At 38.2% G+C, this 14635-nt stretch overlaps 1 long non-coding RNA gene across 1 annotated transcript in view; it reads left to right on the forward strand.

Moving 5' to 3' along the window:
* Nucleotides 1–14635, forward strand: part of LOC131511976 (uncharacterized) — a 375735-nt gene that overhangs the window by 143773 nt on the left and 217327 nt on the right. Inside the window, exon 3 of the long non-coding RNA XR_009261849.1 lies at nucleotides 2018–2120. This is a non-coding gene — a long non-coding RNA (uncharacterized LOC131511976). The remainder of the gene's footprint in view (nucleotides 1–2017; nucleotides 2121–14635) is intronic.

Raw genomic sequence — 14635 nt, forward strand, 5'->3', positions numbered from 1 at the left:
TCACTCTCTCTCTCTCTCTTCCCCTCCTGCAGGCTCCTCTCTCAAAATAAATAAACTTAAAAAAAAAAAACAGTACAGGTGTTGGGGCACCTCGGTGGCTCAGTCAGTTAAGTGTCTGGCTCTTGGTTTTGGCTCAGGTTGTGATCTCACAGAGTTCAAGAGTTCAAGCCCTGGGTCGTGTTCAGCATTGACAGTGTGGAACCTGCTCGGAGTTCTCTCTCTCTCCCTCTCTGCCACTCTCTCATTCTCTCTCTCAAAATAAATAAATAAACTTAAAAAAATAATAGTACAGGTATTTGTCAAGGTGTACTGACAAACACTAAGTGGATACAAAGGTGCTATTTTCCTTACTGTAAATGGTACAAATTAAAAACGGGGGGGGGGTGTATGAAAAAAGGGAAGGAGGAGGAGAATAAAGAAAAGTAGGAGGAGGAGGAAGAAGGAAAGAGGAGGGGGAGGCAAAAAGTTAGTGATAAAGAATAAAATGTAATCAGATTTTTACTTATTTCATACAGAGCTTGAGAGTAAAAAGATAAATCTAACCTCCCAGCCAATGTCTCAATTATTCAGTCGGTGAACAAACTGGCGACATGTGCTCTTGATATAATTCAAGAACTAATTAATCATATATACACTTTTTATGAAATATGGAACATTACCAACATAATAGCATGAGTATTAGAGCTTTAATATATTCAGCAATTTTAATTTCATTTAAAGAAAATCTTTCAGTACAAAACAATCTAAGTTTTGACACTCTCTAGTTATCTGTCAATGTTTTATGAGACTGAAAGAAATCATTAAGCAAAAACTAGTAAAAACTAATATTTTACAATGTACAAAACTTATATTGTACCATACAAAAGACACGGATGAGGGACGCCTGGGTGGTTCAGTCAGTTAAACAACCAATTTTGGCTCAGGTCATGGTCTCACAGTTTGTGGGTTCAAGCCCCGCATCGGGCTCTGTGCTGACAGCTTAGAGCCTGAAGCCTGGTTTGGATTCTGTGTCTCCCTCCCTCCTGTTCTTCTTCCACTCATGCTCTCTTTCTGACTCTCAGAAAGAAATAAACATAAAAAAATAAAAAAAGACATGAATGAAACAAAGACCTAGAAAATTAACCCATGAATACCACAGTTTGTACATTCAGTAGAGGGCAGCTAATATGATTCATCTTACAGTTAAATTGGCCATGGGAGGCTGTCAAGAAATTAATACTCCATATATTATTCATAAAATAAATACATTTGTCCATGTTGAAAGGTAAAGCAATTTTTTTCTGTTTAATCAATATGGAAAGAAAATAAGATTTAAATTATCAGTTATGTTTATAATTAAAAATTTAATATCTGCATATTCTGTTTTTTCAAATAAGGTTGTATTAGATGAATATGGCAAATGAATGAATGCCTAGAATTAAAAGGCAAAAGTGTGATGCCTTTTTCTTCATGAATAGATATTATTACAGAATAGGAACAGCCTCTGTCTCAATGTGGTTATTTTTTTCTTGTTTAAATTTCAGTTCTGTTGAATCATGCAGGGAACAAAGATAAAATTAGGATTTTTTTCTTTTTTTTTTTAGGACTGGTGGGAACATATAGGCTCAGAAAAACACCAGCGTAAAACACTATAGAGACTTACACTGAGGAAGCTAAATTATAACTGAACTATTAAAATCATTAACCTCCAATCCAACCCCAAACACGTAAAATCTATTGTTTCAAGATTCAAACTATAAATCTAGAACCCACATGAAGCAATGGTTAATTAAAAGAAAGAATATATAGAAATGAATAGTTTCTGCCATACAATAAAATGACTTTCTAAGTAGGTAATTGAGCTATAGCAGAAAAACAGAGGTTTAATTCTGAATAACGGACAATTAAATGAAAATTACAATGCAAGCCTAGTCACAAAATTCTATTAAATCTTGTTCCTTGTAAGTTTATCTTTATGTATATTCCAGTTGAGTAATATAATTGGTATTTTAATAACATGTTTTCCATTTTGTCCTAGAAGAAGAAAAGGGGAAAGGAAATAATGAAGAAACGGCCATTGCTCTGCCATTTTTCTATCAGCTTTAGCTGAAAAAAACTGCTTTGATGTGCTTCATTACAAGGTACCAACAGTATCAGGTGACAATTGCCCTTTATTATCCCCAGATAGAATAATATATACTTTTAGTATAATATTAATATACTTTTAGTATAATATTAATATAGTATAATATTATCGTACTAATTATCATAATTTTAGTATAATAATAATTATAATTTTGGTATAATAATTATTAATAAAAATTAGAATAATTTATACTTTTAGCATAAATTTAACTTTTAGTAAAATTTCCATAAATGTGTATCTGCTGGTGTTTATATACTTGAAAAGCAGACATCTGATAATAGTTGACCCTTGAACAATGTAGACCATCAACCCTCACATGCTCAAAGTCCATGCATAACTCTTGACTTCCCCAAAACTTAACTAATAATGGCCTCCTGTTCATGAGAGGCTTTGCCAATAACATAACAATTGATGAACATACTTTGTATGTTATATGTATTATATATGCTACATGATACAATCAAGTAAACTAGAGAAAAGAAAATGTTATTAAGAAATTTATAAGGAAGAGAAAATACATTTACAATACTGTGCTGTATTCATTGTAAAAGATCTGCATGTAAGTGCACCTGCACAGTTCAGATCCCTGTTGTTCAAGGGTCAGCTATAACTGTCATTTGTTAAGAGGATGTTCAAGTTTGTGCGACAGAGATAACAGATGTTTTATATAAAAGAATGTGCAACGGAGAACAGAAGTATTGCAGACTAAGTAGCAATAAAATGGATAAAGTCATTAGAAAGAAAATAAGATGTTAGTCTGAAATATAGTCAAATTCTAAGGTTTCTCCTTTTTTTAATACATGTCATTTAGTCTTTTTGGAAAACTATACCCTTAGGTAAAAACATCACAGGATTTTGAGTTTTTATGTGCCATAATTCTGTATTATAGAACTTATAATATTCTCAAAAGTATAAATAATCTAGGTACATAAGAAAATGTCAGCTTTATGATGACTCCTAGCATATCAATATATATTCATTAATTCATTAATTCCTTCCATATGGAGTGTCTGCTATCCTCCAAACACTATTTAGTTCTAGGGATAAAAACGGTGAACAAGGTAAGTACACAGTCTCAGGTACCATGCATTTTCTGTTCTATTGAGAAAGCATGAACAAACATACTAATGAGAAAAAATAGTTTCAAATTGTCTTAAGCACCATGAGGGATATAACCAAGGTTTTAGAAACAAATGGCTGGAGGCAATGAGTACTAATTTCCAAAATTTTTCAATAAGAAGCTCAGAGAATTCCTTTTTGGAGAGTTTTTTTTTTTCATGTTTATTTATTTTAGAGAAAGAGAAGCAGAGAGAGAGGGAGACAGAGAATCCCAAGCAGGCCCTGCGCTGTCATTGCAGAGCCTGATGTAGGGCCCGAACTCACAAACTGTGAGATCATGTCCTGAGCTGAAATCGAGTCAGATGTTTAACCAGCTGAGCCACCCAGGTGCCCCTGGAGAGGTGATTTTTAAGCTGAGACCTAAAAGATAAGAAGAAGCTGGGTCTGCAAAGCTCCAGAAAAGAGAATGAGAAAAAAAGATTCTGAATGGGGCATTGGCTTCCTTGATATGATATATGTATTTGGGGTGAATGGCCAAGGAGACGAATGAAATGAGGTTGGAAGGTGGAGGGGGGGGCAGGTGATACTAGGCCCTATAAGTTATGGTAGCAAGTTTGCATTTTATTCCCAGTGAAAAGAAAAATCTTTGAAGAGTTTTAAGCCATTTTTGACACAGATATTAATATTATTTGTCCCAATTAAATACTAGTTCCTAGATTCTGGAAACTCTAGTATTGATATCGTAGCCTATCTGACTCAAAACATAGGTATTTAATATCCAAAGTGTGGAGAAGGCACAGGAAATTATGTCAGAAGAAGAGTTTGAAGTAGACTGAAGAGAAAGGGTCATGAGAGTTCCTTATGATCCAATGAAGTCTGGGAAGAAAGACAGACACCAAGGTGGAGAAAAAAGCAGATTGTGACAAAAGGGTCAGAGCTTTCACTAGCTATTGTGAAATCCCAGTCAGAGGTGTGGAGTTAATTGAGGGGAAAGACAAATCAGAAGGGGTTTTGCCCACTTCTATTTTGAACTCTGAAAAGACAACCTCTACACTGTGGTATTTATAGCAACGTGGGTCAGACATGGCACAGAAAAAAATGAAGATATGGCAGCATTAAGCAGACAGAGTATCTGAGAAAATGGCAGAATTAAGCAGAGAGCGTTTCTGAAAAAAAAAAAATGCACAGAGATGCCCTTGTTTTGTGGGGCATGGATGGGACTCAGAAGGGCCCACAAGCCCCATGGAGAAGATGGAAGGTAGCTGAGACCAGAGCTAGGAGGCCTACCTGGGACTACCCTTGCAAGACACGGGTGATCATGGTGCAAAGCCACAGCACAAATGGTCTAATCAGGCACCACATGGGAGGTGGTTTTGAAAATAAGAGGAGAGGACCATCGAGACCTGAAGCGTCTAAGAGAACAAGTCACAGGTTTATGCTTTACCTCAGAACACAGTACAAGGATCCTGAGGATGGACCAGCCAGAGGGCCCAGAGGTCACCCCAGGAGCCCCAGGTGTCATCTCCACTTCTGCAAAGGCAGGATGCCCCCTTGTGTCCCCTCTCCACATTCCCATTTGCCATTTGGAGACTTGCAAGTGGCAGTCTGGAACAGAAAGCACTTTCCTGAAAAAAACATTTAATCCAGAGTCTGAGATACTAATAATTAGCCAAGTTAAAATTTCGACCATGAACTCTGTCCCTGTTTGGCAGGGTCGGGGCTTGTGATGGAGATTAGACAGTCAGGAACCCTCAATTACTTTGTACGTTGGGTGGTCCTGAGTATAAATGTGCCGCACTACCCAGCGCCTAGATTTAATAATTATTCCGTTTATTTCAGTTCACTGACAATATGTAATTAGTATACATGTAAAAATGCATGTTTGCTAAGATGTGTGCACTACTGTTAAAGAAATCCTCTGAAATGAGAAGTATTCTGAACCTGAGTAAGCAATCATATGTTCTGTGACTGTGACTGTCACTGCCACCAACTGGCTCTATAACCTGGGGCTAGTCATTTAATTTCTCTGGGCGTTAATTTTCCCTGAAAAATGAGGAGACTGGACTAAATCATTGCTAAGGTCAATTTTGATTTCTGATGTCTGTCATGTGAGTGCTAAAATGAGGCCTGCTGAGATGATGGCGGTTAGATTTGCATTAATCAAGAAACAATGATAATAAGTGTAGAACCATTTAATGAGTCCAGGCCATTTGCCTGGCACAAAGTAAGTCATTTTACATGGGTTATTTCTAATCACCTAAATAAACCCATGAGGAAATAGAGGTTCAGAGAGGCTGTAATTTGCTCCGTGCTACACAGCTGGTAAGTGACAGGCTACTTGCAGCCCAGGTTTTCTCTGAGGTTTTTGAATCAGTTACTGTGGTACTTATAATCCGTCTCCTCCTATGGTTGGTTTTGAAGATTCTACCTTCTAGACACTGGTAAAATTCTATCCTTCGGGCTCCTCATGTTATGAAGCTATTTTTGTAGTCTGAAGGTAGAGCAAATTTTCCCTCAGCTCCTGAAGAATTCACTTATATCATTCATTTAGCACTTATTCTCAAGGATTAACGACACCGTATATGTTCTGAGAGAATGTCAAGCACTTGGACTAAGGAATGCTGGGGAAATGTGTGGTACCAGCAGTGCTGGAATTCTGATGAGGAGAGTGAAATGCCAAAGGTGCAAAGGCCCAGGACGCACTCATGCCTGGGGCCATGCCGGTGTAGGGTCACCTCACCCCAGTGATGGCTCTGGGAAGCACAGAGAAGCTGGTGGGGTAGGTAGTTCATTGGCACCATTTGAAGTTCAGCAAGATTAAGTTTTAGTAGTGATGCCTACTGAAGTTTGGCTGCCCAGGGAGACCCTAGGTAGTGCCAGGACAATCAAATGGGTAGAAACAGAACTGGTGTCCAGAAATGCAGAGCAGAAGTAAGCCAGGGTGGGCAGACCTTTTCTGGCAGCGTATGTTTATAATAGAACAGTGAGTCACCAGAAGAGCTGAAACAGGAGTCACTGAGCAGATATCTTTTGGTGCAATCATTCCTTCAGGCTGAACCTTGACAATGCAGTGTTATAAATGGAAAGGCTTCTGAAGCAACTCACAGGAATTGCTTCAGGCTTTTACCCATGTGTGTTAGTCTTCTAGGGATGTCATGGCAAAATATCACAGAGGGAGGCTTAAACAACAGAAATTTATTTTCTCACAGTCCTGGAGTCAAGAAGCCCAAGGTCAAGGTGGTAGCAGGTTTGGTTTCTTCTGAGGTCTCTGTCCTTGGCTTATAAATGAATGGTTGGCTTCTTGCTGTGTCTTCAAATAGTCTTTTCTCTGTGCACATGGTGTCCCATCATGTGGCCAAATTTCCTCTTCTTGTAAGGACACGAGGCAGATCAGAGTAGGACCCACCCAGAAGCCTCATTACTTAGCCACCTTTTGAATGGTCTTGTCTCCAAATACAGTCTTACTCTGAGGTAGTAGAGGTTAGGTTTTCAACATACGAATTTGTGGAGGATACAACTCACCCCATAACACCATGGATCTAGAGAATTGTAAGCTCTCACCTAGACAGTCCCATAATAGCTAGCAAAATGCCATGTACATTAATAGGTAATAAATATTTATTTCTTCATCCTTCAACATTTCAATTCTGACAACATACAGGCAAACAATAAACTTTTCTTGAATCAATATAATTGATAGAATGAATGAATTTAAGTTTAATATCTTGGATGGCCACCATCACCCTACCTAAATAGCAAAATTTAAGAATTAGAGATGTTTCTGAGATGCAAACTGATAAATCACACATTCTTTATTACTTAAAAGTTAATATTTTAAACAATTGAACTTACCCAATGCTGCAATTAAGGAAATAATTCTATACAGAAACATCTGTCTCTTTTTTAGTAAATATGTAGAATTGAATATTTTTCCTATTTCTTTGTTACTAGCTTTAATCAGACGTACTTCATATCCCCAGATGTAACTTGGGTATTTATTTCCCTTAATCCTGTACTAACACTATACTAAATCATCTTGAAACTGGCTTTCTAGTTTTAAGTTACCTTGAAGTAAAAATATCACATTTAGTTTAGCTGCTGAAAAGATCTTTGCATCATGCATACATACTTTAAAAATTTATTTAAGCCATTATGCTAATAATGGATTGTCTTCATTGTATTTTTATTTATTTATTGTATTTTTCACATTACACATGTCATCATCCAAAAGATCAGGACCTTTCATCTTATCATCTCTGTTCTAAAGTCTTCTGATTTCTCTTTTTTACATAGCAATATGGGAAAGAAAACATGTGTAGATTTTATTTTACACATTACAGTGTACCATCAACATTCTTGTCAAGATTCTATCTAATCAGATGATTATTTTCCACTTGACTCTTTAAGAATAAAATAGCTCATCACTCATCAATTACACTAACAAAAACCACTTGTTTTAACTTGAAATTTAATTTTTTAAGTTTATTTATTTATTTTGAGAGAGAGACAGAGACAGAGACAGAGAGAGAGACAGACAGCATGAGCAGGGGAGGGGGAGAGAGAGAGACAGAGAGAGAGAATCCCAACCACTCTGTGCTGTGCTGTCAATCCCAACATGGGGCTCTGTGCTGTCAATCCCAACACGGGGCTTGAACTCATGAATCTTGAGATCATGACCTGAGCTGAAATCAAGAGTTGGACACTTAACTGACTGAGCCATCCAGGCACTACGTCACTTGAAATTTCAACTGAATAGTTTACTCTTAGCAATATGCCAGCAGCAGTGGAGCTCAGAGTCGAAGCAAAGGCTCTCAAAACATCCGTTTTTGGTAAAGCCTATATTTTTGTTTATTACATTTATTTTTACATTCTTTTCTACTTATGAGATTTGGGGTAGAGTGTAAATTATGAGATGAAGCAGTATATTCTTATATCAAATAGAATTTCTTACTGAGCTTTCATAAGATTAATTTAAAATAGTACTTAGCCAATAGAGCTTGCGCCGGGTTTAAAAGACTATACAAGATTGGGGCACTTGGGTGGCTCAACTGGTTGAGCGTAGGACTCGATTTTGGCTCAGGTCATGATCACAGGGTCGTAACATCGAGCCCCAGTCCAACTCCCAGCTAGTGTGGAGTCTGCTTGAGATATCTCTCTCTCTCTCTCTCTCTCTCTCTCTCTCTCTCTCTCTCTCTCTCTCTCTCCTTTTACCCCTTTGCCCCTCTCCCCTGCTTGCACTCTCAGTCTCTCTCTCTCTCTCTCAAAATAAATAAATAAATAAATAAATAAATAAATAAATAAATAACTACAAAAGACATAAATTCATGGATTTTTTTTAGAAGTTTATTTATTTTGAGAGAGAGAGCAAGAGCAATCTTGATCTCATGAACTGTGAGATCATGACCTGAGCCAAAATCAAGAATCCGACATTTAACCAACTGAGCCACCCAGGCACTCTTAAATTCTTATAATAATTATTCCAACCATTCATTTTACAGGTAAAAAAAAAAAAAAAAAACTGAAGCTGGGATAGCATAGGCCAAAGTTGTATACAGAAGAATGATGTGGAAAGGGCTTTGATTATTAGGTTCAGAGATTGAGAAAAGTGTCCCAGACAGGACTGTTGAGGAATAAATAACTGTGCTTGCAGGTCAACAGGCATACACCAAAAATAATTCACCCAGGGGGAGTGTTGAGTTCCTAGTGGTAGGTTTTAAAGCCAATGGGAAATTGAGTTTTGTATATTGGAAGAAGAGAGTTAGTTGAGAAATGGTACACCGAGAGTTCAATATGACTTGCTTTCATAGTTTGCGATAGTGCTGGCTGACAAAATGGACTAAAGAGAAGAGAAGTCAGGCAAAGACCACTTGTGAGAACACGACTACATGGGATGCGTTTGTGAGTTAAATGGGATCTGGTGAAAGTCTATGGTGATGAAAATGAGGTGAAGAAAATACAATAGGAATCACATCATGCACTCACAAATTATGTCTAAAGATAACCTTATGACATTGAAACTAATGTCAAAATTTCAAAAAGAAAAATAAGTCAATAATAAAAAAGGAAAATGTTGTCATCAGAGAGAACAAAGACAGTTAAAGATGAAAACATTTGGGGGGGCCAGGGTGGCTTGAGTTGATTGAGTGTCTGACTCTTGATTTCAGCTCAGGTCATGATCTCAGGGTCGTGGGATCAAGCCTTGTGTTGGACTCTGTGCTCGGAGAGGAGCTTGCTTGAAATTCTTTCTTCTCTCCCCTGCCCCTCTCCCCTGTTTGCGCTCTCCCTTTCTCTCTCTCTTAAAAAAATTACGTGTATGTATGTATAAAATTTGGTCTTCATTATTTTTTTTTTTTTGCAAAATAAGTGAACTAACTCCACATTCGTAATTCCTCAGGAATTATTGTTCACTAATGGTTGAAAAAAGGATAAAAGATGGTAGCTTCCTTAAAAAAAAAAAAACAAAAAAAACTAGTATGTATTTCAGTTGACCATGTAAAAAAACTTTAAATGCACCTCACCCTTTGTACATTCACGTATAGCATCTCTATTCAGAGGTTTTATATTGTACAGACCTGAGAGCCAGTCCACGTGACAGCACATATTTGCAGTGATAAGGCCGGGTGGGGGGGGGGCGGGAGAAATCTCTTTGCTTTCACACTTCCTTTGTGACCAAAGTCATTTGACAACATGGTAAAAAAAAACACCTTTTTCTTTCTCCCCATGGTGTTTATGGGAAGGAGGCTGCATATTGTTTCACGGTATGCATTTGCACGTTGTTTGGATGTTAAGCATTCCACCCCAGAGAACCCTGAACTGGTGGGAAAGCTTAGAGTCAAGTCACTTGAAGTGGGAAAACAGCTCTGATGTATTGCCCCTCTTCCCTCCGTTTTCCTCAATTGCTCAGCTCCCTACAGTGTTTTCAGCCCTGGAAGTGTGAAGAGCAAAGCACCACAAAAACATCACCAAGGCTAAGGCTATGTCTAATCTAAATTCGTTCATATGCATTTAGTCATTATTTGTACAACACTTTCTGAAAAGGGAAGATATCGCAATTAAAGGCTGAGCAACTTAACGAAAAAGAACTCACTTAATTGGGGTTGAGGAAATAACTTCTTTTCAGTTTCTGCTCTAGGGCCATGAGACCGTAGTTTAACTGAATAAGAAATACCCTAAGGTTCATTGTGTCATCTCTTCTTTTAGTGGATGATATGGCTTGTGAAAATTAGTGTTGAAAGTCCAAGAATTATCTGATAATTATCTGTAGTTGGTTGAATTATGTTCCCTCAAAAGACAATGTCCTAACCCGTGGTACCTATGAACGTGACCTGATTTGGAAATAGGGTCTTGAAGATATACTCAAGTTAAGGTAAGGTCAGACTGGGCTCTAAGTCAAACGACTGGAAACTTTATAAGGAAAGGAAGATTTGGAGACACAAAGATACACACAAAGGGAAGAGAACATGTGAAAGCAGAGGTAGATATTGAAGCTATGCAGCTATAAGCCGGGAATGCCAATCATTGCTAGCAACCACCAGAAGCTAGGGAGAGGCACGGAAGATTTTTTCTCTAGAACTTTTAGTGAGAGCAGAGACCTGGAAATACCTTGCTTTCAGATTTCTAGCTTCCAGAACTGTGAGAGAATACATTTCTCTTGCTTTAAAGCATCCAGCTGTAGAAAAATTTTTACAGCAGCTCTAGGAAACTAGTACATGCTCTGAACTGTAATTTTTCTCTGTTTATAAATTATCTACTCATTTTTTAATAATTTTTTAAGTTTCTCGTTGTTAAAAAATTCACCTCCCAGTCTTTTACATAGAGAATAACTAAGAAGTATAGGAGGTAACGGGGCAAGTGAAGCACTCGGTGGCGGGGTGGGGGGGGGGGGACACTTACTATAGCTCTTGTTTATTATGTTGACCACTTCTTTGGGCAATTCTGGACTTAACACTTTATGATAAAGATACTCTTCTAGATCCACAATAACTGCAGTGAACATGGCCTTCCACCTCCTGGACTGAAATAACCTGGGCCTCCCTAGAGGTCACCACTTGTCTTACAATTCACCCAATCAGACGCAGTTTAATGTCTCACACTCCCAGAATCTATGTCCCCAGTGCGATCAGGGATTTTCCTTGCTTCCCGTGTCATGTTGTCACCCTGTCTTACATTTGTGACGCCTTCCCTTTGATTCTCAGAATTTTCTGTGCACTCCAACTCCCGTCAGCGATTATAATGACTTCAGCATTCATGTGAAAGATGCACCAGGTGTGTGGACTCTCAGTTCCTGGACCTTCTGGTTCCCAAAGACGTTGGACACTTGAGGTTAGCTATCGCCTTCCACTGTTTTTATCTTAAACTCTTAGTTTACCAATACCTGAAACTACCTGGCCTCTAAATGTCACAAGCGAAGGCCCAAATCTAGAAGACACTCGTGTCCAATGGTTTCCCAGAAAGCTATCGTGTTTGAGCTGTGATATGAAGAGGTGATGTGGCAACGAATTGAGGGCAGCCTCTAGCCAATAGCCAGTGAGGAACTGAGGCTCGTGGCCCAGCAGTCTGCAAAAGAAGTATATCCAGCCAACAACCATGGGAATGAGCTTGGAAGTAGATCCTTCCTCGGTTGAACCCTGAGATGACTGAGGTCCTGGACAACATCTTTCAAGATGCCCAGAGTCAGAGGTACCTAGCTAAGTGTCCCCAGATGCCTGACCCACAGAAACTGTGAGACGAAGTTGTTTTTTAAGCCATTAAGCTTTGTTATTAAGCAATGGATAAAAGATGCCATGTCTACGGCCAAAAAAGAAAATCATCCATTTCTTTGGAAACTGACATGAACGCTGGGAAATAATGTTGAGCAATTAGGTGATTGTTAAGTTGGAAGTAACAATAGTCTCTAAGAAAAAGAGAGAAAATAGCTAAAAGGTGGACCATACACCCCGTAATACACCCATGAATGCATCCACATTTCTGCCTTCCCCATAAAAGTGCTGTTATTGCCATTACTACTTATGATCACCCCCTAAGGACTTGCTGTTCTTGTCAAACAGTACGATATGTGTAGAAAGACTCTAATGCATTCTTTGAGGCTGCCTTCCAGATTATATGAACAATTTAATAATACCTATTTCTTCCTGTTCTCAGCCTTCCCCTGCTCAGGCAATTTCGGTTGGTAACATTTTCATCTCCTACCAGTAGAGTGTGGTGTGGTAGGATTTCCCAAATTCTCCCCACCACCCTTTTTTCCTGCTGTGGCCTCCATAGACTGTGGTCATAACACCACCAAACTGATTATGACATAAAAGTCTAATCTTACGCAGTTATGGGCCATTCAAAAGCAGGTCACTGTCATTAACCTTTGTCCTTCCATGCCTGGACTCCATTGTTTCCATGTAGACAATTCAGATACTTGGTGTATCGATTCCAACCTTACCTTCATATTGGCTGGTATTGTTTTTGAGGACTCAAATGTCGCACAATAGTATAGCTAAACCACTTTAGACTCCAGTTACTTGTGTCATAGCGTAAGCGTGGTACCAGTTCAGTCAGTGGCATCCATAAAGCTTTGGTAGAATGTAAAGATGAACAACATCTATGAGTCACTTATTCTCTTAGGGTCTCAGTTTACCGATCTGTCAAATAGGGGCAATAATCCTCTCTATGGTTGTTGTGAGCACTGAGTGAGTTAAATATTCAATCACTTAGAACAGTATCTGGCCCATAGGAAGTTCTCACTGTCAGCTGTATATACCAAATGTAAACCTTCCCCAAACAGGGACGATTATAAACCGTCTCAAAAAGGTTCTCGTGCGCTATATTTCACCCTGTGGTGGCAAAAAACACTGAGGAAGAAATGGTGTAGGGTATTTTACAGTATTTTCATTTTACAGATGAAAAAACAGAGGTTTTAAAAAATTAAATAACCAGCATCAAATCTCAGCAGTGTCAGGGATAAGACTGAAATCTAGGTTTTCTTCTGAAAAATTTGCTGAAGCTTTATCTGCCTGTTCTAAAGAGGTAGATAGGTACCCTTATATGCACTCATCATATTGAATGAGGATTCAGTGGGTTGTGATTTTTCTGCCTCTCTCCAGTATAGAGCCAGGACAAGGTGGGGGTATGATGGGAATTTAGTGAAGAGTTGAGGTGAATACATGTAAAAGAATTGCCACAATATATGGACACCCCTTTGGACAATCATTATTAGTTGCTCAAGCTTGGGATGGTGCACTCTTTTTTTTCCTTTTGTTGTTATTTAATTAATTTATTTATTTTCAGTATCAGTAACACAGTAATTTGTGGCCAGTGTTCAAGAATGTTGAGATAATGATGCTTCGGGACAGCATCATTAGTGACAGCATCATTAGCACTTCTCAGTGCTTTTTGAGGGTGTGGTTTTGTTTTATGTGTGTTTTAAGAGTAAGAAAGTGTCTAGTCTAGTCTCACCATTTGATAGCATGAAATAAAGCCATAAAGTGAAGCATGATGTATACCTCATGCTCTATGGTATTTGAATGGTGTTTCTTGCTTTAACATAAGCCAAATATACAAAAATACAGTAACGCAAAAGAAAGTGCTCCTGCTAATGGAAGTGAGCAAACCATGTATTAATCGGTGAGTTAAACCCCTCTTTTTTTTTTTCACCTCACTCCCATTTAATGCATCATTGCCAAGAGTTCTGGATATCGTCCTAATAAAATATCAGAAGGATATAATGCAAAAATATCCAAAAACCTGTTTTTATGTCTGGATTGAGTGTCTTTTTATACTTTACTTTTTTATTTTTATAGGAATTGACTGTCAGCAGAGAGCTATCAGGTCCTAGTGTTTATCTATAGTCCTGGTGAAAGTGCCGCCTGTCTACTTCTGGCTTGTGAGAGTTTCTTTCCTTTGGGGTGGTGGCTGGTGCCAGAATGAGAGGAAATATCATGCCCTCGGAGAGTCAAGAGCAGCTGGTGCAATTGCCCTGGTGTTTATGGGATATTATAGGCATAAAGGCACATTTGGAACTGGTTGGGGAAAGAACTTAATGCTTCTTTCTTTTATCTTTATAATCCACTTTCCTAGCAAGGATTATCCTACCGTTCATCCTAAATTTAGCAAATGCAGATTAAAAAAAAAAAAAAAAAAGCTAGGCTGCCACAAGGTACTTTGAGAAGGCAATGTATGTGCTGGGTAGATAAACTGGCTTTTATCAAATGAAACAATAAAGACACAAAGAAACTTGTTCAAATTGTGTTTTGTTTTTTTTTTTGAACAATGAAAGCCATTTTTGTAAGAATTAACCAGAGGGAGTTGTACATCTGGAAAGCGGTGAACACATAGTTTCTGTTTGGGAGAAAACTGGCATTATTGCCAAAAAAATTATACATCCACAGTATGATCCAAATTTGTCAAGCTGGGGGTGTCATGGAGAGGAATTTGCTACCAGAAATTTGCATTAGATGGCATTTT

Source organism: Neofelis nebulosa, chromosome 5, assembly GCF_028018385.1.
Source record: "Neofelis nebulosa isolate mNeoNeb1 chromosome 5, mNeoNeb1.pri, whole genome shotgun sequence".
NCBI classification, from domain to species: Eukaryota; Metazoa; Chordata; class Mammalia; order Carnivora; family Felidae; genus Neofelis; species Neofelis nebulosa.